This window comes from Daphnia pulicaria, chromosome 6, assembly GCF_021234035.1.
Source record: "Daphnia pulicaria isolate SC F1-1A chromosome 6, SC_F0-13Bv2, whole genome shotgun sequence".
NCBI classification, from domain to species: domain Eukaryota; kingdom Metazoa; phylum Arthropoda; class Branchiopoda; order Diplostraca; family Daphniidae; genus Daphnia; species Daphnia pulicaria.
In genome coordinates, this window is record NC_060918.1 from 18452374 (window position 1) to 18475310 (window position 22937).

The 22937-nt window shown below is 40.4% G+C and overlaps 1 long non-coding RNA gene and 6 other non-coding genes across 8 annotated transcripts; 2 read left to right on the forward strand and 5 right to left on the reverse strand.

Annotated features, from left to right (window-relative positions):
• Positions 1-2648: 2648 nt before the first annotated feature.
• Trnat-ugu lies at positions 2649-2736 on the reverse strand. Its single transcript is given in 2 exon segments — positions 2649-2684; positions 2701-2736. It is a non-coding gene; the product is annotated as a tRNA-Thr (tRNA).
• A 66-nt stretch (positions 2737-2802) lies between these two features.
• LOC124346337 lies at positions 2803-2908 on the reverse strand. The gene has a single exon (XR_006919892.1). It is a non-coding gene; the product is annotated as a U6 spliceosomal RNA (small nuclear RNA).
• Positions 2909-4044: 1136 nt separating this feature from the next.
• On the reverse strand, positions 4045-4126 carry Trnas-aga. The gene has a single exon. It is a non-coding gene; the product is annotated as a tRNA-Ser (tRNA).
• Positions 4127-6726: 2600 nt separating this feature from the next.
• Trnas-aga lies at positions 6727-6808 on the forward strand. The gene has a single exon. It is a non-coding gene; the product is annotated as a tRNA-Ser (tRNA).
• Positions 6809-6940: 132 nt separating this feature from the next.
• On the forward strand, positions 6941-8785 carry LOC124344378. 2 transcript variants are annotated; one of them, XR_006919718.1, is made up of 7 exons: positions 6941-7170; positions 7224-7320; positions 7384-7482; positions 7564-7643; positions 7705-7936; positions 8089-8473; positions 8538-8785. It is a non-coding gene; the product is annotated as an uncharacterized LOC124344378 (long non-coding RNA). The 2 variants fall into 2 exon arrangements; XR_006919717.1 differs by having other exon boundaries at positions 8099-8473.
• A 13809-nt stretch (positions 8786-22594) lies between these two features.
• Positions 22595-22682, reverse strand: Trnat-ugu. Its single transcript is given in 2 exon segments — positions 22595-22630; positions 22647-22682. It is a non-coding gene; the product is annotated as a tRNA-Thr (tRNA).
• Positions 22683-22748: 66 nt separating this feature from the next.
• Positions 22749-22854, reverse strand: LOC124346338. The gene has a single exon (XR_006919893.1). It is a non-coding gene; the product is annotated as a U6 spliceosomal RNA (small nuclear RNA).
• Positions 22855-22937: the final 83 nt, after the last annotated feature.

A 22937-nucleotide genomic window follows, 5' to 3' on the forward strand; every position in this document is an offset into this window, starting at 1 on the left:
ATGGATTAAAGGATCGTTACGAAAACGCTCTGCAACCCGCTTTGTGTTGTACACTGACAGAGACTGCTGCAAGGCGGGTGAAGAAAAGTCTAAATTCCAACATCTTTTCCATCGCTGGGAATCACTGTTGGTCCGTCTCGATTCGTGGCATTTCATGAGAAGAATGGCTAAAGCCTGCACCAATGAATCCCATCCTCTCTACGGAATTTTTATGGCAAAGCTATCCGGCACTATTTTTAAATGGGATGGAAAAGATGTTGATCTTCTTCGTGAAACAAAATAAATTTGAACTGGTGTTGGCTGGTTTCAAAAACCCTTCTACGGATGCCGTTAACAAGTCGATCTCGAAAGTAGAACTTGCAAAACATTTTAAAAGACGAACAATAGGACCAGAAAAAACGGTTCGTTTGATTGAAGATCTTATTCGCTTTCTAAGAGACTCAACTGACACTCGTCTTGGCGTACCATTGCTACGAGAAGACGTGTGGGATATTTGGAAAGAAGAGAAACGCCATATTGCTTGCATACAAGATCCAGAATGCTACCAATTATATACAAAGACGGGAGGATTTTCAAAAGGTGGCGTGTTTTTGCCTGTGTTTCGGTTTGCCCGAGGAACCACATCACTTGAAAGCTTTCATTCTCATTTGAAAAACTTTATTTCTGGTATGACTTGATATTGTTATTTTTTTATAATATCGAAACTAATGATGACTTTATTGCAAAAAAATTTAGGAACGGCAGCAAATGATGTCCACTTTCAAGCATACATCCTCGAAGGAATTGTACGGTGGAATAGCCAAATATCGATTGCAGTAATTAACTCCCCTGAAAGCAATATCCGTTCATTTGATCCTCAACTTAGACTGAAACTCAAATGTCTACGTTCAGCCGTACTGGATCAATCTACTGACATCGATTTTCATCCATTAGCAGCCTACACTGGAGAATTATTTGGAATAGAATATCTTTATTCGGAAATGGGATCGAATTTAACTCTGGGTGTCAACATCGATATTGAAATCGAAGAAGGATTAAACGACGACGATGATTTTTTTACGAAGATGATTGTCTTGACTCTGAACTGGATGTTGCTGTCCTCTCCTTCATGATTGATGAAGAAGATAATTCTGAAGAAGACCAGTTTTTGGATTTCAATTCGATCGAAGTCTGGGACAAAGTTGTCGAACTTATGGAGCTGCTCGTTGACATTAAGTCTTTATCAATATCAACACTCGATGCTGAAAAAATAGTTCAGTCTTACAACAACCTCTCTCCGTACGACAAGAAACCAATTTCTTAAGGCCGTGTAATTAAATCACCCAAAGGGCGTTTCGGAAGATCAAAAAATCAAAGTGGGCACGTTGGTGTAGATGCTATGAAGCGATGTTTCGTATCTGCTGGAAGTCCCTTTATGCCACCTTCTAAGAGTCGGGTGGTTGAGGCAATTTGTGTACACCTATTAAACACAATAGTTTCCCCCCAGAAAACACCAAATTACGTTTCTCATTATACCTTAATTATGCAGCGGTACCACCTTATGAAAAGTGCTGTCTCGCAAAATCCCAATATTATGGAGAAATCCGGCCTCGTTCTATTTCAAATCAACAAGACAACTCTGTCAAACTGGTAAGAGAAAATATAACAAATATATCGCCGTTGATTTAAAATGTATTTTTTGAATTCTAAGGTACACTCACTTCCATAAATAACTTTACAGGCCAAAGCGCGAAACAACGCTCCAATGTTGGCTTTAACCAAAATTCTCTTTTCTTTCATTGAGAAAAATCTAACCCTTCCCTCTCGATTACAAACAACAAAGACTGTACACCACTGTGGCCAACACAGGTGCGTTGTTTCGCGCTTTGGCCTGTAAAGTTATTTATGGAAGTGAGTGTACAAGAATAGCACCTGCGTAGAAGAAGTGAAACTTTTACTTTAGATAACTGAATTGCCTGATTCCAACTTATGTTCGAAGTCTCCTTTGCTAGCCCATTCCATTCAATTCCATCAGTCAATCCCGCTACTTTTGAAGAGCAAATAGACACCACAGGCCAAGCTAGCGTGAGACGGCGCTTAAATTTCTGATCAACGTTTGGGCTTACTAAGGTAATTTTTTTATTGACATCAATTTTGTGCATAATTTTAAACTACTAATGTACATAGGCTGCGTCTACAATGCCACCGACGAGTATACCTCTCTTGTCTGAATCAATCTCCGGACTGATTTCCAAAGTTGGTGATGTTAACGACGTCTCTCAAAGTAATACAAATCAGCAGCCCGTTAAAAAATTCCGTGAACGACTGATTGACGAAAAAGAACAAAGGAGATGTGCAAAATTAAGAAAGCGCGAAAGGAATATTCCTGCTCAAAATGTCATCAGCCAATGAGTTCCGAAGGCCACACTCTAATCAAGGGAAAGAGATTTTGTTCAACGAACGAGGGGAAAACTAAGAACAATGATTGAACGAAATGAGGAGTGCCGCTCATCCACACGAATAATTTTCTTTCTTTATTTGGCTTATTGGGGCATTTGTTTGTTATTTGGCAGTGGTGGTTTTAAATTGATTTAAATTGACAAGTTTTCTCTTCTTTCATTGAAAAAAAACGTAATTTTAATCAATATTTATTCGTTAAGTTTCCGATTTGCCTCTTATGAGAATTGAACTCATGACCATTAATTGACACCACTACAGACTTACAAGACTAATGCTCTGCCACTGAGCTAAGAAGGCTGGTAAATCATCGACTAATACTTATGGTACAGCTTATTTTATCTCCATCCATGAAGTTTGGGGGAAAAAAATGTGGAACGCTTCACGATTTTGCGTGTCATTCTTGCGCAGGGGCCATGCTAATCTTCTCTGTATCGTTCCAATTTTAGTATATGTATTACGTATGGAATACATTTCAATGTACCCCAGGTGATTACTTTATACCTGGTCGATTCACAACATATATTCCGCTGCAGTGTTAAATTAATAACAACAAAAATCACTTTTTTATTGAATGTTATTATTTTGTGTTTAGAAAATGTCCAGTGAGTGATCATTCTTTGAATATTCCACAGTAACTGTATGTATGTTTGGCAGTACGGTATCGATTTCCGCAAGTCGCTTTCGATGTGATTGTCTATTTTGATGTTTCCAACGTGAATTTGCCTCATCATACATTTTCCACCTGTGAAGATAGTGTTGCATACTTTTCTAGCAATCAGTCTTGAATTTGACTTTAACCTCTAATGTAATGATTCTATTGTGAATTTAGTTGATCTTAGACTGTAGAGTGTACACTTGGCAAAAGAACTTTCTGAATACATTGTCATCATGTATCCCAGTAAACACTTTCATGAAAGAAAAGGAGGTTGGGTAATATAGTATGACAAAATCCTTCGAACCGGAGTTGAATCAGTGACCTATGGATATCGATTCTCATACAACCTACAGTCCACCGCTCTACCAACTGAGCTATCGAAGGGTTATGAACAGGTTTTTATTTCTGTGACACATGTCGTTCAGAGAATGATGTGTCAAAGCGCAGATGGTAGGGTTCGAACCTACGCTCCCAGAGAGAAACTGATTTCTAGTCAGTCGCCTTAACCACTCGGACTGTATCGATTTCCACAAATGGCTTTCAATTTTATTGTATATTTCGATGTTTCCAACGTGAATTTGCCTCATCATACATTTTCAACATGTGAAGATAGTGTTGCATACTTTTCTCGCAATCAGTCTTGAATTTGACTTTAACCTCTAATGTAATGATTCTTTTGTGAATTTGGTTGATCTTAGAATGTTCACTTGGCAAAAGAACTTTTTGCATACATTGTCATCATGTATCCCAGTAAATACTTTCATGTAAGAAAAGAAGGTTGGGTAATATAGTATGACAAAATCCTTCGAACCGGAGTTGAACCAGTGACCTATGGATATCAATTCTCATACAACCTACAGTCCACCGCTCTACCAACTGAGCTATCGAAGACTTATGAAACAAGGTTTTTATTTCTGCCACACCTGTTGTGTAAGAATCATGTGTCAAAGCGCAGTTGGTAGGATTCGAACCTACGCTCCCAGAGGGAAACTTATTTCTAGTCAGTCGCCTTAACCACTCGGCCACATCTTCTGTTGGATTGTCCAAAAAAAGTTTTTTGAATCCTCCCTATATTGTCTTCTGGGTGGATTTTGACGTTTTGATTTTGACGTTTTAGCAATACGGAAAAGATGGTGCCGTATGGTATGGCCCAGGTAAACTCTCTTACCCCTCTCCCATGGGTACGTGCAATCCCCCCCGTCCGACCCCCCTTCTGGCCGGCTTGGGCTGCGCGTCAGTCCCGTAAAAATCGAAACTTTTAACACAATATCTTATTTCCGAATAAACCTTAAATTGCATATCAAATTGATATTTCTAACAAATGGGCTTTATTAACATGATTGTATTCAACCTTTTCATAAAAAAAAAGTTAAAAAAGTTTTGAAATATACAAGTTAAAAATGAAAAACGAACTGGACTATTACTAACATAGTTTAATTGGCTGAATAGTATATGAGCGGTGCCGGATCTACATTAAAATCGTCTTTTGGCAAATCCGACAAGGATGTCAGATTTTTTATCTGTTGAAATAGGACAGGTAGAAATAGGACTGCTCGTAAGGAGAAATAGGACTGGCAATAATGAGTTGCAAAAAGTAGTCCTATTTCGACCAGTCCTAATTTGACTAGTCCTAAAACGTAGTCCTAAAACGTAGTCCTATTTCTACCAGTCCTATTGCGTTTCAGTCCTATTTCACCGACTACCCTTAAGGTGTATAACATATATTTTGGGGGGATTTTTTCGTTCACGGGAACGTCCCTTTTAAATTGGAGGTAAAAGTTTCCGCACAGTCGAGAGGGCCAGTAGTAAATCGTACTACTTTGGCTCTCTTGTACTGGACGGAAAATAGGGCTAGGAGAGTTATTTAGGGCTTAAAAAAAGAGCATCGTTAGCTCTATAACCTCATTTATAATTTCGACCCCCATGCTATTTGAAAAATCACTTTAATTTCGATGTGAAAATGAAAAGTTTTCATTTCTCAGTTATTTTCCCTTTGTTCCCCCCTCCCGTAGTTGCCGGTTTTCCAAATACCAAGTCTAAAAAAAAGGTCCTAGAGATTTTTTTTTTTTTATATAAATTGGGCACACCTCGGATTCCGAGTATAGCCCAGTGTATTGCACGCCGATGGAGATATACATTATTTAGAAGTGAAAGGTTATAGGTACAAGCGAATAAAAACAGACAAAAAATAACCGAGGGGAAACTGGGCCTACCGCCAGCTCTAGTGCGGGCCTCGAGGGGGGACCCTGTGTCGCCATTTGATGAGACCTGCCCGGCTTGGTTGAACCTGCTGGCCGCCAGCCGGCGACCGCCGGTGTAGCTACTGACAGACACAGGAGCCCTCTTGGCAGTTCCTAGAGTGCGGCCTATGTGACAAGTTGGTGGGAGGGGGGGGGGGGGCATGGGCGAAGAGAAAGAAAATAAAACGAAACGGAAAGAGAAAAAAAGCCTAAACACAGCAGGGTTGCCAAACCAGAACAAAATAGACGACAGACGCGATAGCGAGCGGCCTCATCCAGAAACGACAGACTCGTTTGGGGAGAGGGTAGGCCAGGCGTCTAGTCATGACAGTGCAGCCGATAGCCTGGGGCCAGAACGATAGCATGGATATCGTGGCCAGGCAGCAGCACCTTAAATAAAACAAGACCCGGAATGTTGGCTAAAAGACTCTAGGCCTGTTTTAAAACGAGCCGTTTGGATTTTGTGATGAAAACGACCAGGGCATGCCAGAGAGGAATACATGTGGGAAACGTAGATAGCGTTGGGGGCCAGCGGAGATCGTTTGCAGAGGTTGTGAGAAATAGGGATTGACGCAACTGGGAGAAATTTGGACAGTCAAATAGAAAATGAGAGATGGATTCGAAAGAATGGCCGCACGCACAGGCAGGGGAGGCAGAGAAGCCAAAGCGATGCTGATGGGAGTTGAGAGCGCAGTGACCGGACAGTAGCTGAAACGTCACTGCATTGGAGCGATTGCGCAGGAGCAAGGCAGCGGAGGTGACTTCTGGGAAAAACAGTCGAGTAGTAGCGCCATTGGGAGAGTAGGTCCACTCCTTGTTCCATACTTCAGTCAGAAAGGCAGAAAAAGCCTTAGCAGCGAGGGATTTTGTTGGTAACGCCTCAGCGTTGGGATCACCCCTAGTGGGTCGGTCTGCCCAAAGCCTAGCTAAGACGCAGCCAGGAGAGGACGAGTGGCATGCAGGAAGGAGCAGACAAGACTGACCGAGGGCCTGTATAGCAGAGAATACAAGTGCCTCAGCCTCAGACAGAGAAGACGTTGGCTGAAATAACGTTGGAGTGTCCTTGCCCTCTAAGCAGATTTCAAAATAATTAAAAGCATGCCGCCTATGGGAGATGATTTCCACGGCTTTGGAGAGTGCAGAGCATATTGCGAGTCTATTATAGAGATGGTTATTATTGATAGAGATGGCCTGTCTTTTTTCTCCCCCTGCCCCTTACATTTAAAATCTCGGTATTTGGAAAAACCGGCGATCCCTGGTACTTTCAGTCGTTTTGTAGAAAATTCCTACCATTAAACTTAAAACATTTATTGTCACAACTCTGCTATTAACTAATCTACCAAGAAGAAAATATAGGGAGGATTCAAAAAACCTATTTTGAATAATGTAACAGCAGATGTTGCAGAGTGGTTAAGGCGACTGACTAGAAATCAGTTTCCCTCTGGGAGCGTAGGTTCGAATCCTACCATCTGCGCTTAGACACTTTATTCCCTACAGGACAAGTTTGGCAGAAATAAATGGAAAAATCTATTGCACCGTGGAGTCCACGGCGCTCTAGTGTCACTTAGTGTTATTATACTGTGGATCCACTCCATTTCAAAATATTCTATTGCTCCGTGGATACCAGGTGGCGCGGACTGCTCTGCTGTACCTTCTTCTGCTCTCTTGGTTTTCTTTCTTTACCTAGTAATTGGCCTGATTATATATTTCGTGAGTGTTAATGGCGTCCTTGTTTCTTTGATGAGTTGAAATTTTCCTGCTGTCATTGCTGACAATCATGATTTGATGTAAAGATTGAATTGGACACCGATCCTTTATCACAAAACCAATAAGTTAGTTTACGATCAGATTTCTTACATGTTTTATTAATAAATTTGTCTTTTTTTCAGTTATCACAACACCAATCAGTGCATGACGAGCTTTCTGCAAACAGAGTTGATTTAAGAATTAATTTGTCATTTTTTACAGTTATCACTAAACAAATCAGTTAGTGCATTTTGAGCTTTTTGCTTGGATACATGATGGATTGATGAATTATGTTTATTACAGTTATCACAAAATCAGCAATCATTGAGTGCACGAAAAGCTTGGTACAGAGTGGATTACTGGATTTTTATTGTTTTACAATTATCACAAACCCAGCAATCAGTAAGTACAACACGATGAGTTTTTGCTTTGGCAGAGAGTTGATTAATGATTTTTTATTTACTACCGTTATCACAAAATTAGCAATCAGTAAGTGCACGATGAGCTTGGTTCAAAGTGAATACTGAATTTTTCATGTTATACAGTTATCAATAAACCAATCAGTAAGTGCACGTGATTAGCTTTCTACTACAAAGTGATTAAAGATTTTTCGTTTTTTTACAGTTGTCACAAAACCAATCATCATCAAAATTTTGGGGGTAAACCTTTGATGCATATTGTGTGATACCATCCTTCACAACCCTTTGTGTCATATCCGATGAGCTCCAACCCCTTTTTCTCCCATCCGGTTTGGCGACAACAGCTCTTCTTCTTGTACAATCTCCCTAGACCTCTTGGCTCGGATTGGATCCGACAGAAATGGCGTTAAGGTTCCCGAAACCAAACAGTCCATCAGGTGCGCACGCAACTTCTTTTGGTTGCATAATCTGTTTTCAGGGTCTTCTCCAGTGACCAAACTTGTGACAAAAGCAATGGAGAAGACTCCGCAATCATATCCGTTACTTTGACGCTGACAAGATTTAACAAGGTATGTCATTTTCTTTTCAGGCGTGTAAAGGAGACTCGACATGCAGCTCAGGATGTGGTCGTTCTTCCATGGCGTGCTGGGCATACTGTCGTACACCAGAGCGTGGTTAGGTTGGAAAAACCTTTAGCGACACACACCCAATGGTTTGACCCATTCTGGATTATTTGGAACCATTGATCGCCCTGCGCGGGAGAGAATTCAAGTGTCGCCCCCATTGTGGAGCAATACAACCCTCCGATCGTTGGATGAAGTCTTTTCAGGATCACTTGGGCCAAGTTCATGTCGCCCGTGTTTAGATAATTGTGGTTCGTTATCATTTGGGGCTTATCCAAGAAGAGACAGGGCTCTCTGATCCTGCTTCTATGTGTTTTGGCTGTACGACAAGTTTTTAGAACCTATCAATAGGTAACGAGGAAATTAGTAGCATTTATTTGAAAGACTTTCTTATTTAATTTTTTTACCTCCAAAGACGGATCATCAATCGTAGCAGCGTCCACTTTGCATTTTCCGTCGGCAGACAAATCGTAGGGTGAAACGGTGGAAGCTTCCACTTCGCAACTTTCGTCCACAAGAGGACTATCAGCAAGTGAGGGAGTGATGAGATCAATGTTATTGCACGTTTCTTCCTCTCGTGCAATGGCCTCGGCTTCCTCGTTCAGGATTGCCACTTCTTCTTCCAATCGATTATCGAAGTCGTTTCTTGCCAGTCTTTTCTTTTTTGCGTGCTTGTGGTATGGTATGGTATACTTTTTCACGACTTGAAATGGGCCAACATACTTAGGCAGGTACTTTTTGGTCTTGTTTTTCTTCTTCAATTTTCTTCTAATAAGCACCAGCTCACCAGGTCGGAGGTCTCGAACAATTCGGCGCCGCTGGTTAACCAGGCGTTTTGACTTCTCCTGTTTTCTGATGATGTTGAGACGTGCAGCTTCTCGTAGTTCTCCAACGCGAGCAAGAAAAATGTCGAAAGGTTTCGGTCGTTCTTTCGGACACGGGAAATGATTCTTCAATGTTGTGAAGGGAAGTCGGCCATACACGAGCTGAAATGTTGAAATTTTGACCGTACTTTGTCGAGCTGTGTTGATTTTAAAAACTGCTGCCGGCAGATGGCGATCCCAATCATCATATCCGTGTTGACGTACCCTTCCAGAGCTTGATTCATCGTCCTGTTTACTCTGTCGACCAATCCAGATGTTTGAGGATATTCTGCTGTAGCAAAAACGTGATGCGTTTCCCACTCCTTGACGTTATCCTCCATAATAAGTTGCGTAGAGAATGCGGTGCCTTGATCACTAATAATTCTAGTGGTCAAACCGTGACGGAAATTGATGTATTCTCTTATAAACTCGACCATAAGTGCGGTGGAAGTGTCTGCTACGGTCGCCGCTTCCATTTAGTAAAGTAGTCGATTCACATTAAAATATGTTTCTTTCCTCCACTCGTAGTTTTAAAAGGACCAATATGATCCATATTGACAGTATGAAACGGACGATCAGGTGGGGGAATAGGTTGCAGCTGTCCAGCAGGGAAACCAGGGATACACTTATGGAATCGGCAGTAATTACATGATAACACAAATTTTCTTACACTTGTGCGAAACTTTGGCCACCAATAGCGTTCAAATACACGAGCGATTGTCTTATCTATGCCCATGTGACTAGAAGAAGGGTCATCATGGCAGAATTCAATAATTTCTCTGCGTAAAATGGACGGGACACACAAAAGAAATTTACGACCTTGTGAGGGATTTTTCTTATACAATACTCAGAGACAGACAGAGTTTAAAGTTTTCTGACACTTTACCAGGGGTATTTGATTTCAACCGATTAATAATGGGACGCAGTTGGTTATCCAATTGTTGTTGGAACGCCAACACAGCGCTATTCATGCCCGTAGGCTTTCTACTATCAAGAATGCATACTACATGACCGATCTCGGAGCCACTGGGTCCAATACAGGATTCATCAGGGTTTCGAGATAGGGCAACAGCCACCAAATTATTTACTCCTTTAACGTGGCGTATTTAAAAATCAAATTCCTGCAGAGCAAGAATCCATCTAGCAAATTTCCCATTGACTTCTTTTTTTACCACAAACATCGAACAGATGAGCTGTCTGTTAATAATGAGAACCGGCGACCGTATACATACGATCTAAACTTTTATAAAACCCAAACAATAGCCAAACATTCCAACTCGTTTGCGTGATACTTTTTATTTCGGCATCGTTCAGTCTCTGGCTGGCGTAAGCAATAGGCCGTAGTCCTTCACCTCCGTCCTGGATCACGACGGCTCCAAGGCCTACCAGGCTTGCATCTGTCTGCACAATAATATCAATGTTCTCATCGAAATGAGCCAACACAGGCGATGATACCAATATTTTCACGAGTTTCTCCTTGGCGGCTTCTTGAGCGTCAGTCCATCTCTGTACGGCGTTTTTCTTCAACAAGCCGTGTAATGGATTAGCCAACGATGCCAATTCCGGGACGAACCGACGGTGGAATGATGCGAGGCCAAGAAATGCTCTCAACGACTTGATGTTGTTGACTTGAAAGTTGACGAGGAAATTGATTTTAGCTGGGTTGGGCCGTATGCCTTTTTCGTCAATGATATGGCCTAAATGAAAAAAATAATATTAGTCGCAAAAATACATTTTGAAACGTTTAACGTTAATCCAGATTTTTCCAGAGCTTTCAACACACAGTCTAACCGCTCTTGATGTTCCTCAAAAGACTTTCCAAATACTAGAACATTATCTAGATATACGAGACACATTTGGCACTTTAGACGGGCCAGAACACGATCCATTAGCCTTTGAAAGGTAGATGACGCATTGTTCAAACCAAAAGGCAAACGAACGACTTCATACAGGCCGTATGGTGTTACAAAAGCAGTCTTTGCTGTTGTTGTTGTTTTGTTTTGTTGCTGTTGTTACATGTGTCAGCCTCTGCTACCGGTACTTTCCAGTACCTAGACATTAAATCTAGACTTGAAAAATATTTTGCACCGGTGATACGATCAAATATATCGTCCATGCGGGGTAGAGGGTATACATCTCTCTTAGTAACAGCATTCAGACGTCGATAGTCTACACAAAACCTATAGTCACCTGATTTCTTCTTAACTAGTACCACTGGAGCAGCTCAAGGGCTAAAAGAAGGGTGAATGATGCGCTCTCTGAACATTTCAGCTATTTTGTCCGTGATGATTCTTCTTTCAAAAGCAGAAACGCGGTACGGCACGCAGCTTATTGGTCGCGCATTGCCGGTGTCGATGGCATTTTCCGTCATGTCTGTCAATCCCAAATTGCCATCTGCTGGTGGAAAGCACCATCGACGTCGCGCCAAAAGCTTGAACACCACATCTCTCTCCGCCGCTGACAAGTTTTAACCAACACGCGCCTTTTTCCATACGTTCGCTTCCTCCGGATGTATAAGTGTACAGGCTAGCATATCCGGCTGATCCTCTTGAACGACGAAAGTTTTATCCGGATTATACATTATTATTTTTATTATACATTTTCTTTTATTTATTCGTTACCTGGATCTTACTTTTTTGATTCGACTCATTTCTCTTCAAGCCATTCAGTTTTTGAAAGGAGATTGTCCTTCGGACAAAATCTTTGACCGCAATATTGCGTGTGTCCTTGACTGGTCATGGGTTGATCACAATTTTTGAAGGTATATTCTTTTCTGATCTTCTGAGAGAACTGCATGAGTTTGGCTCGCTTCCTTGGTGCTTTGATTGAGATTCTAATTCGGCTTTCCGCTTCCTCCATGCAGTTGTTTTGGAATAGCTGGTTTCACCAGCACTTGATTGCATGTTGCTTGTTGACACTCGGTTGCTTGATCACTTATCTCTATTCCTTCGGCTTGTTCATCACACTCCTTTTGCACCAATAAACGTTTTCTCACTTTTGCCAATCCTGTTCGATCTTCCGGCTCAGCAAAAACAAACGGATTTGTGGGTTGAGCAAGGTGCATCTCTCGCTCCTTTGCTAGCGGCAGAGCTTCGAAGGAGGTGGTAGGTAGTTCGGGGAGCTGAATTTCCTGGAGTAGTAACTGTACTTCGGATATCCTAATCTTATTTTTTAAACATAAAACAAAAAAAAAATGAAAACATAAATAGGAACAGAAATAGACGAACTTTGGCTAAATTCGTCAAACTTACCAAAGAATTACTCTTGTCTCGTTAATTGGAAATAAAGAAAGACCGGTTTTTTTCTAGAATTGATGAGCAATCCATAATACGCATTCGGTTCTAATTATAGCGGTTTACGATTTTTCCATAACGAGAAATCTGAGGATCTTTATCTGGTGAAGTTATCTCAAGAGATAGACGAAAGCAGATGGCCTCAACGATTCTGCTCTTTGTTGGTGTCAAAGATGGGGAACCAGCTGTTATAAAACAGCTTCTCATCGCTTCTTGGCCAACGTGGCCACTGTTATTTTTAGATCAACCGAAGCAACCGCGAGATGGTTTCAGAATTCTTGTATACTTCAAAGGAATTTTGTCAAAATCTGACAAATCCTCATACAAACGGACCACGTTTTCTGCCTCGGATTTAGTTACACTAAGGCTCGTTGAATTAACAAAGGGCAGCGGCAAGTTTGTCAAGTTTATCCCACCAAGGAATCGATCTTAAATCGATTCTGCACTCTTCTTCATCATCTGAGGAATTCAACTCTGAGGCTTCAATAAACGTCGCACATGCCAGATCAACCTCAGGATCGAGTTCTTCAATGCCAACGGGAGAATGACAATAAAAATTGTCTTCGGCAGTTTATTCTTCTATTCCACCGTCAATGTCACTTAAAGATGTTGGTGCTGCTGTAACACATTCAGTATACAAATATTCGACTCCGAAGACCTCGCCAGTATAAGCAGACGGCGGGCGATAATTGATGTCGAGCCATTTTCCTAACAGATAAAATGAAAGTTGATCTCGTTTTCCTTGTAGCTTGTTGTCAAACGATCTGAAATGTGCTGGGGCCTCAATTGAGGCAGCTGCTCGCGCAGTATTCCACCTGGAAAGTCCGTCCAGGAGAAATGCTTGAAAATGAAGATCGTTTGCGGATGTTCCTGAAAATTCAAATAAAACCAGGTGAAATCATTTTTGGTGCAATTAATTCAAATTTTTTCTCCTAAAATAGCGGAAAGTTTGAAATAAACTGATAGACAGATTACAAACGTCGAGCTTAGCTTTATAAATTACCCAAAGAAAAACACATACCAGGTATGAAATTCTTAATGTGACTGTGAAAGCTTTCCAGGGATGTAGTTCTCCTGCCGCACCTGTACACGGGAAGAGAAATGTTTCCTTTTCTATTGTGTCAACCTTCGTGTGAAGCTGAACTCCTGTTGAATCTTGTAGGCACTGAACGTGTCTTGATTCTTTGTTCAGAACAGCCATGGCATCCTCCTTCAGAAGCGGGACAGCCAGGGTGTCGGTGGCGCTCAGTAAAAAGGAAAAAAGTTTTCGAGCATGCTGGTAGTGTTTGTAACGCTCCTAGTCTTTTGACGACAATGGCCAGCAAGTTCTTGCTTAGAGATTGCTTTCATCGCCGTCTCTATCGAGGGATTTTTCATTTTGGGCATCTGCAACTCTGACACTTTTGCTTTTTTTTTAGAAATTCTACATCATCATGGTTCCACTCAAAAATGGTGACAGAAATCTGAGACATGAAGTCCCGTAAAGCGGGTGAGATTCATTGGTGCACGCACAAGACAGACGACGCATTAAGTGCCACGAATCCAGTTTGATGATTAATTAGTTCCACCGATGGAACATCTTTTGAAATTTGGATGGGCCGTCTGATTTACTGCAATCTCTGTCTGTGTACAATACTAACGGATTGGGCTGCGATTTTTCAAAAATTTCCATTTAGTTTTGCGCCATTCGGTCCAAATTAGCTAAGCTCTCCAACATCGTAAGAATTGACATGAGGACTTCTCCACGCTCATTGCCGACGTTCGTACACCAAGAAACGATCAGCAGCTTTTCCTTGAAGTTTTTTTGCGACCTTTTTGGTAGAGTTGATTTTTAGGATTGATTCGTACACTGGTGTAAGGCCAGTCTTCAACGGCGCTAGCTCCATCTCTGACATATATGGCCAGAAACAACTTCGGTTTTGGGGGATTTTTTAACTCGGGCGGTGAATCGTAAGTGCAGGAAAGTTGTTTCATTCTCTCACGGTCCGTTTTGTGTCTTTTGCAGTCACTAAGACATTCCACCGTGTTATGCATCCATTTTTCCGTATGTAGTTCGTGTACATCATTACACAGAGCAGTTGGGCTGTTCCCAATTATTCTTGTTCTCAGTAGACCCACAATCGACTGGTCTGCTGTGAACTTTCGTGTTAAAACAACGGGAAAACGAGTGTTCACGTCATCTTGAAGCTGTTGTAGCCAGTGGTAATCGTACGAAAGGAAGGTGTCGTTTACAGGAAGAGCATTTGAGATATTTAGTCGCAAAAAAATAGCGATTTTTTAGATCAATTACACTCCGCACTCGATCATAGAGTCCTTTTGAGGTCAAAGAATGGACCACACGGACATTTGAACTCTGAAGCCCACATTTTCCTCGGCATCCACAGAAATAGGCGGCACTGGAAAAAGTCGCTGACTAGAACTCCCTTAGTGACAAAGAGACTATGTGCAATAAAGTTTATATCGTTAGGGTTCAACGTCTCCTTCCTAGCTAGAGTAGTCACACTTGCGACTAGATTACTTTTAAATGAGAAGAATAACACACGTTAAGATACAAGCTATTCAATCGATCCGAAAAAAAACTGTAAAAGATAAATGAAATTGCAATTAAACTGACAAAATTTTACCTCTGAAGGTCGAATAGCTTCCTTATTTCCCGAGGCGGCGATCAAAGTAGGCCTAGAGGTTTCTGTATCCGCTGTAACCGATAAGATTGGTTTGTCAGAAGACAGTGAACGATTGTCCGATGCTTAATATGAAACGAATATGAAAAATGAACTATCAGATACATTTTGAAGCATATAAATTCAAAATAAAATGATGAAATATAATTAGACTGCTATGATGATATCCACAGTAAAAAAGGACAGCATTCCCGAACAAATCCTTCGATCTGTTTTTCTTGGGGCACTTATCAATTTGTTCAATTGCTTTACTCCTTGGCGACTGAGGTGGCGGTTTTTGTCCTTTGCCAAATCGAAAACTACCGGTAGCATACTGCTGCAAACGCTCTTTCCATTCAGCATTAGTTTTTCCTTCTTTTGGCATATTTTGGATTTTTGGATCAACCTATGAAAAGAGAAGTAAACAAAATATGATTCTTTCATATTTTGACGTTATGACAATTTACCTTATCGTTTTAGTGTTGCAAGACTGCCATCACGTAAATTTAAAAAAAAATGGAACATGCCAGTAGACTGGACTATATCTAACAATTCTTCTTACGCAGAACTGGTGATCTGAAATCTAGGAACGTAAAAAATTTTATTTTAATGATGGCATGATTCAACTTACATTTGTAGCGATAAGCTTTCACTTGTTATCAGAATAATACTTACTAGCAATATATCTAGCGTATTGGAACATGCAAGTAGACTGGACTATCTAACAATTTTTCTCACGCAGGCTAGGTGCTTTGAACATCACATTAATGATGGCATGAACTTACATTTTCGCGATAAGCTTTCACTTGTTATAAGAATACTACTTACTAGCAATATCTAGCGTAAAGGATCTGGTATAAACTGCTGTTTGTGAACAAGTTATGTCAACTACATGCCAAAATCTTGATATGATATTTGAATAAGAGTGGAAAACTGAACTAAAAACTGCAAATATCAATAATAAGGAAAACTTGATACATATTGAATAAAAAAATATATACGTACGTAATGTATACATTACCCTACCGAATGTCTTTGGAAGCCCGAGAGGACCTTATGCAATAACGCTGTTTTTGCAGTCCTCTCATTACTACAGTTTTTGACCAATTCTTTCAAATTTGGTATGTACATTGTTGGAGGTAGTGAGAACACCTCTGATTTTTTTCAGATTTTTGTTTTCATTTTCCGAAGTACTTTTGACCCGTTCTAAAAGTCTTTGGAAAGCCGAGAGGACCTTATGCAAATTAGGCCATTTTGTCCTTTTTTTGCAGTTGAACGGCTAGGGCTAGGGAAACGCGACTTAAAAAAAAATAGATCTGCGTTAGCTTTATATCAGGTCTGATTTTAATTTTTTTTCATTCATACTATCTGAATTTTAAGTTCAAAAACGAAAAAGTAGAATTCCCCTTTTTTCCGCACCCATCCCTTTGTTTTCTCTCGCGCCAAAGAAAAAACTCGATCGCTGGATGGGATAAGTGGACAATTTTGCTTTGGCATCGGTGAACAGCGATTCCGGACTATGTCTTAAACAATCGGAAGCGGATGATGTGGTGCGTCTGTACAAAGATCTAGTAGAGTACGACAAACGGCCGCTTTAATTTGAAAAATCTAAAAAGGACCAAAGGGTCGTTTTGCACGTTCCATAGAGGAACCGAGTAGTAGCCATGTCAACGTTGAAAATATGAAACGGTGTTTTCTACCTGGAGGCGCATATTCCTATACGCCAGCAAAGAGCCGTCTAGTGGAAGCAATATGCTCCCGTCTTACATCAAAATTGTATCAGAAGAGAAAAATCCCTACGTTTCTAGATTCACCAAAATTATCCAGCACTACCGTCATCTGAGAGCGCGTCATGAACAACGACACAATATTACAGCAAACCGGCATGGCGCTTTATCAGATAAATGAAACCACTCTCACCAATTCGTATTTAACTTTTTGAAAATTTACAAAATAAACAATCGGAAGCGGATGATGTGGTGCGTCTGTACAAAGATCGAGTAGAGTACGACAAACGGCCGCTTCAATTTGACAAAACTAAAAAACCTTCAAAGGGTCGTTTTACACGTTCCAAAGAGGAACCGAGTAGTAGCCATGTCAACGAAGCCAGAATCTGAACAGTTTTGGTTGCCACATGTCCAAGTCGTTCATGCCAAGTGGTTAGAAGAGTCTGTCAAACAACTAGAGCGTTATATTCAGATTTCGGAATTTCTGTGATGTCCAGCTGATATAGGCCGTTAGACGCTTCTTTCCTTTAATCGATATTTTTCCGTTTTTCGAGAAGAAGACTTCGTTTTCCGAAAAAAGAATTTGTATATTATCTTTTTCCGTCGCCGAACAAATAGAGACAAGGTTAACTCCTACGTTCGGTACGTAAAGTACGTTCTCCAGCATATTCCAGTAAAGGGTTGATTGTCAATAAATGCTCTGAAGGACACATTCCTGCAACATAAAGACGATTTACTCCAACTCATTTGACAGTCCAGCTCATGGTAGCTTTTTTTCAAGACGGCTAAATACTCTTGCATTACCTGACATGTGGCATGTAGCGCCAGAGTAAGTATACCAGTCGTCATTTTCTTCTGTGTTTTCCATAGAGTCTTCCATGATGTGAAAACTTTGGTCATCTTCTTCTTCTTTATATTTGAGACTTTAGCGTGCTGATCACTTTTCTGCTTTTTGTTTTTGGGATGATTTCTGCGTTCTTCGGATGAATGGGTAGAACTGTTGTGGAAGTCACAGAAAACATTTTGCCTTTTCTTCCAATTGTTTTGTTGTGACTGGGATTGCCACCTGTTGTTTCAGTTGTGGCGACCAACACGATAACTTCCTCTTCGATATTGATTCATGACGGCAAGTGCTTCTACAGATTTGCTGGGACTTGGTTCTCTTGGGATCTCACGTTTGACAGCATCCATTCTTCGTTCTTCAGCCAGGAGACGAAGTGTGAGCAATTCCATTGTCTATTCAGATTCTTTGTACGTATCCCAAACAACTCTAAAGTGTTGAAATTGATACGGGAGAATACTCACAATTTTATTAGTGGTTTGAACTTCTGTGATGGTTTCTTCAAGATCTTTTAATTGCCGAACTAAATTTTCAACTGGTGTAATGTTGGCTAACATGTCTTGGGACTGGTTGAATTGGTATTCGTAGAACTGAGACCACAGCTGCCCTTTGTTGGTCATGGATCTAAAGGTAAATCTCGTTGACAGTCTTATCCACATGGCTGCTGAAGTTTCACAATTGAAGTATTCTCTCATTTTATCAGTTGCGTCAGTTGCGTAAATATAGTTGCTTGCAAGTGTGTCTCGTTGATGCCAGGTTTTAATTGGCATCGCGTTGTTGGTTACAACGCCTTTAGCATTTTTAGGCTAGTGAATAAGTTAATATAAAGTGGATCAGTATACATTTGCTTAAGATACCCATGAATTGGTTTGTTATAGCTTTTGATCAATCTTCAACATAAAATATTTGTTGGTTTCAGCAAGGTTAAAAAAGGAACGAGATGGATGTTAATCATCAACAGTAACAAGTGATATTTAATCAACAACAAGAGATAAATTTTATACTGTTGGCTTCAGCAAGTCTAAACAAACTGGGTGTGAATCGTCAACAGTCAGAGAATTTGTAAAAGCTGTCGGCTTCAGTTATTAGATAAAACTGGATTCTCGATTGAAAGAAATTTGTTACCTCAGCTGGGAGTTTTTCGATATCAAGAACATGCTGTAAGTCATGATTGCGAAGTAATAGCATCATACCAAATTTCCATGTATGAAAGTTCGATCCATCACATTTTGGAATGTGGGCTGTATCCCTTAACACATTATTGTTCTGAGATGCCATATTGAATAGAACGTGTTCACTGTTCAGTGAACAAACAAATACTTAGCATGTAGCTGGGCCCATAACCTGTTGGAGTCAATATAATTTATTGAACAGAGAACTGTATTGATTCAATTATTTCTAACAATAGTTAATAGTATACACTACATTTTAGATAGCAGTAATAAAGTTGAGTATAGTTAAAGTTGTGAATCGGGATACAGTTCAAACAAGAGAGAGTGTAACTATGGCAGAACAACTTCAGACATTAACTAGTTCTTGACAGCTGATTCCAGTCGCCTTATATACCTATATAAGACTGCTACTTAGACTGACAGCTGCTCGGTTCTCCAACTAGCTCAATCTGTAAATAGATCAATGTACTCGTTAGGTTTGATAGACCATTTCCAATAGAAAAATGTGGGCGTTTAATTTCACATGCCCAACTTGCAGTGATGTCCAATCTTTGACGTCAAAAGGTCTCTACAACCGAGTCCGAAAATTCATCGATCTCACTTGTCATTACTACCTCGCCGCCGAATATCTGGAGTGTATTTCGTGTCGTGTAACATTAATTTCTTATGACGCCCGTCTACTTTTTCAACTGCCCGACGCCTACCAAGTTCGCTTTCCTGTTATATTGACGAGAAAGTATGCATGCGATAGAGCAGTGGTTAATCTGATGCGCACTAGAACGTTAGTAAACAGCCCTACTGCTGTGTGCCATGACGTACACGAAATGCAGACCGAAGACTGGATGCGTAGAACAATATCTTATCTGACTGATTGCAAGAGGCATAAGAAAAGTCACCAACAGCTGAAATTATCAGCATGCGAGTACCACGATCCCCTGATTTTAAATCCCCACCTAATCCGAAATGGTTCCTAGCTACCTATATTCGAGACGTTTGGTCGCGTTTGCCGTGTCTGAAGGCTAGTGCTACATCTATTTACGGAGAAGTACTGAAAATTGATTCCACTAAGAAAATCATGCGGAGACTACAGGTGAGATTTATTTTGATTCCCTAAGCCCAATGTGTATACAAAATCCTTACAACACTTGTTTGATAGGGTAAAGGGGTGAAATCGGCATCGTGGTGTACGAACGTAGGGAATGAGCGTGGAGATATCCTCATATCTATGACTACCTCTGAAAGTCTGTCCAATTTATCCCGCATGGCTGATGGATTAAAGGATCGTTACGAAAACGCTCTGCAACCCGCTTTGTGTTGTACACTGACAGAGACTGCTGCAAGGCGGGTGAAGAAAAGTCTAAATTCCAACATCTTTTCCATCGCTGGGAATCACTGTTGGTCCGTCTCGATTCGTGGCATTTCATGAGAAGAATGGCTAAAGCCTGCACCAATGAATCCCATCCTCTCTACGGAATTTTTATGGCAAAGCTATCCGGCACTATTTTTAAATGGGATGGAAAAGATGTTGATCTTCTTCGTGAAACAAAATAAATTTGAACTGGTGTTGGCTGGTTTCAAAAACCCTTCTACGGATGCCGTTAACAAGTCGATCTCGAAAGTAGAACTTGCAAAACATTTTAAAAGACGAACAATAGGACCAGAAAAAACGGTTCGTTTGATTGAAGATCTTATTCGCTTTCTAAGAGACTCAACTGACACTCGTCTTGGCGTACCATTGCTACGAGAAGACGTGTGGGATATTTGGAAAGAAGAGAAACGCCATATTGCTTGCATACAAGATCCAGAATGCTACCAATTATATACAAAGACGGGAGGATTTTCAAAAGGTGGCGTGTTTTTGCCTGTGTTTCGGTTTGCCCGAGGAACCACATCACTTGAAAGCTTTCATTCTCATTTGAAAAACTTTATTTCTGGTATGACTTGATATTGTTATTTTTTTATAATATCGAAACTAATGATGACTTTATTGCAAAAAAATTTAGGAACGGCAGCAAATGATGTCCACTTTCAAGCATACATCCTCGAAGGAATTGTACGGTGGAATAGCCAAATATCGATTGCAGTAATTAACTCCCCTGAAAGCAATATCCGTTCATTTGATCCTCAACTTAGACTGAAACTCAAATGTCTACGTTCAGCCGTACTGGATCAATCTACTGACATCGATTTTCATCCATTAGCAGCCTACACTGGAGAATTATTTGGAATAGAATATCTTTATTCGGAAATGGGATCGAATTTAACTCTGGGTGTCAACATCGATATTGAAATCGAAGAAGGATTAAACGACGACGATGATTTTTTTACGAAGATGATTGTCTTGACTCTGAACTGGATGTTGCTGTCCTCTCCTTCATGATTGATGAAGAAGATAATTCTGAAGAAGACCAGTTTTTGGATTTCAATTCGATCGAAGTCTGGGACAAAGTTGTCGAACTTATGGAGCTGCTCGTTGACATTAAGTCTTTATCAATATCAACACTCGATGCTGAAAAAATAGTTCAGTCTTACAACAACCTCTCTCCGTACGACAAGAAACCAATTTCTTAAGGCCGTGTAATTAAATCACCCAAAGGGCGTTTCGGAAGATCAAAAAATCAAAGTGGGCACGTTGGTGTAGATGCTATGAAGCGATGTTTCGTATCTGCTGGAAGTCCCTTTATGCCACCTTCTAAGAGTCGGGTGGTTGAGGCAATTTGTGTACACCTATTAAACACAATAGTTTCCCCCCAGAAAACACCAAATTACGTTTCTCATTATACCTTAATTATGCAGCGGTACCACCTTATGAAAAGTGCTGTCTCGCAAAATCCCAATATTATGGAGAAATCCGGCCTCGTTCTATTTCAAATCAACAAGACAACTCTGTCAAACTGGTAAGAGAAAATATAACAAATATATCGCCGTTGATTTAAAATGTATTTTTTGAATTCTAAGGTACACTCACTTCCATAAATAACTTTACAGGCCAAAGCGCGAAACAACGCTCCAATGTTGGCTTTAACCAAAATTCTCTTTTCTTTCATTGAGAAAAATCTAACCCTTCCCTCTCGATTACAAACAACAAAGACTGTACACCACTGTGGCCAACACAGGTGCGTTGTTTCGCGCTTTGGCCTGTAAAGTTATTTATGGAAGTGAGTGTACAAGAATAGCACCTGCGTAGAAGAAGTGAAACTTTTACTTTAGATAACTGAATTGCCTGATTCCAACTTATGTTCGAAGTCTCCTTTGCTAGCCCATTCCATTCAATTCCATCAGTCAATCCCGCTACTTTTGAAGAGCAAATAGACACCACAGGCCAAGCTAGCGTGAGACGGCGCTTAAATTTCTGATCAACGTTTGGGCTTACTAAGGTAATTTTTTTATTGACATCAATTTTGTGCATAATTTTAAACTACTAATGTACATAGGCTGCGTCTACAATGCCACCGACGAGTATACCTCTCTTGTCTGAATCAATCTCCGGACTGATTTCCAAAGTTGGTGATGTTAACGACGTCTCTCAAAGTAATACAAATCAGCAGCCCGTTAAAAAATTCCGTGAACGACTGATTGACGAAAAAGAACAAAGGAGATGTGCAAAATTAAGAAACCGCGAAAGGAATATTCCTGCTCAAAATGTCATCAGCCAATGAGTTCCGAAGGCCACACTCTAATCAAGGGAAAGAGATTTTGTTCAACGAACGAGGGGAAAACTAAGAACAATGATTGAACGAAATGAGGAGTGCCGCTCATCCACACGAATAATTTTCTTTCTTTATTTGGCTTATTGGGGCATTTGTTTGTTATTTGGCAGTGGTGGTTTTAAATTGATTTAAATTGACAAGTTTTCTCTTCTTTCATTGAAAAAAAACGTAATTTTAATCAATATTTATTCGTTAAGTTTCCGATTTGCCTCTTATGAGAATTGAACTCATGACCATTAATTGACACCACTACAGACTTACAAGACTAATGCTCTGCCACTGAGCTAAGAAGGCTGGTAAATCATCGACTAATACTTATGGTACAGCTTATTTTATCTCCATCCATGAAGTTTGGGGGAAAAAAATGTGGAACGCTTCACGATTTTGCGTGTCATTCTTGCGCAGGGGCCATGCTAATCTTCTCTGTATCGTTCCAATTTTAGTATATGTATTACGTATGGAATACATTTCAATGTACCCCAGGTGATTACTTTATACCTGGTCGATTCACAACATATATTCCGCTGCAGTGTTAAATTAATAACAACA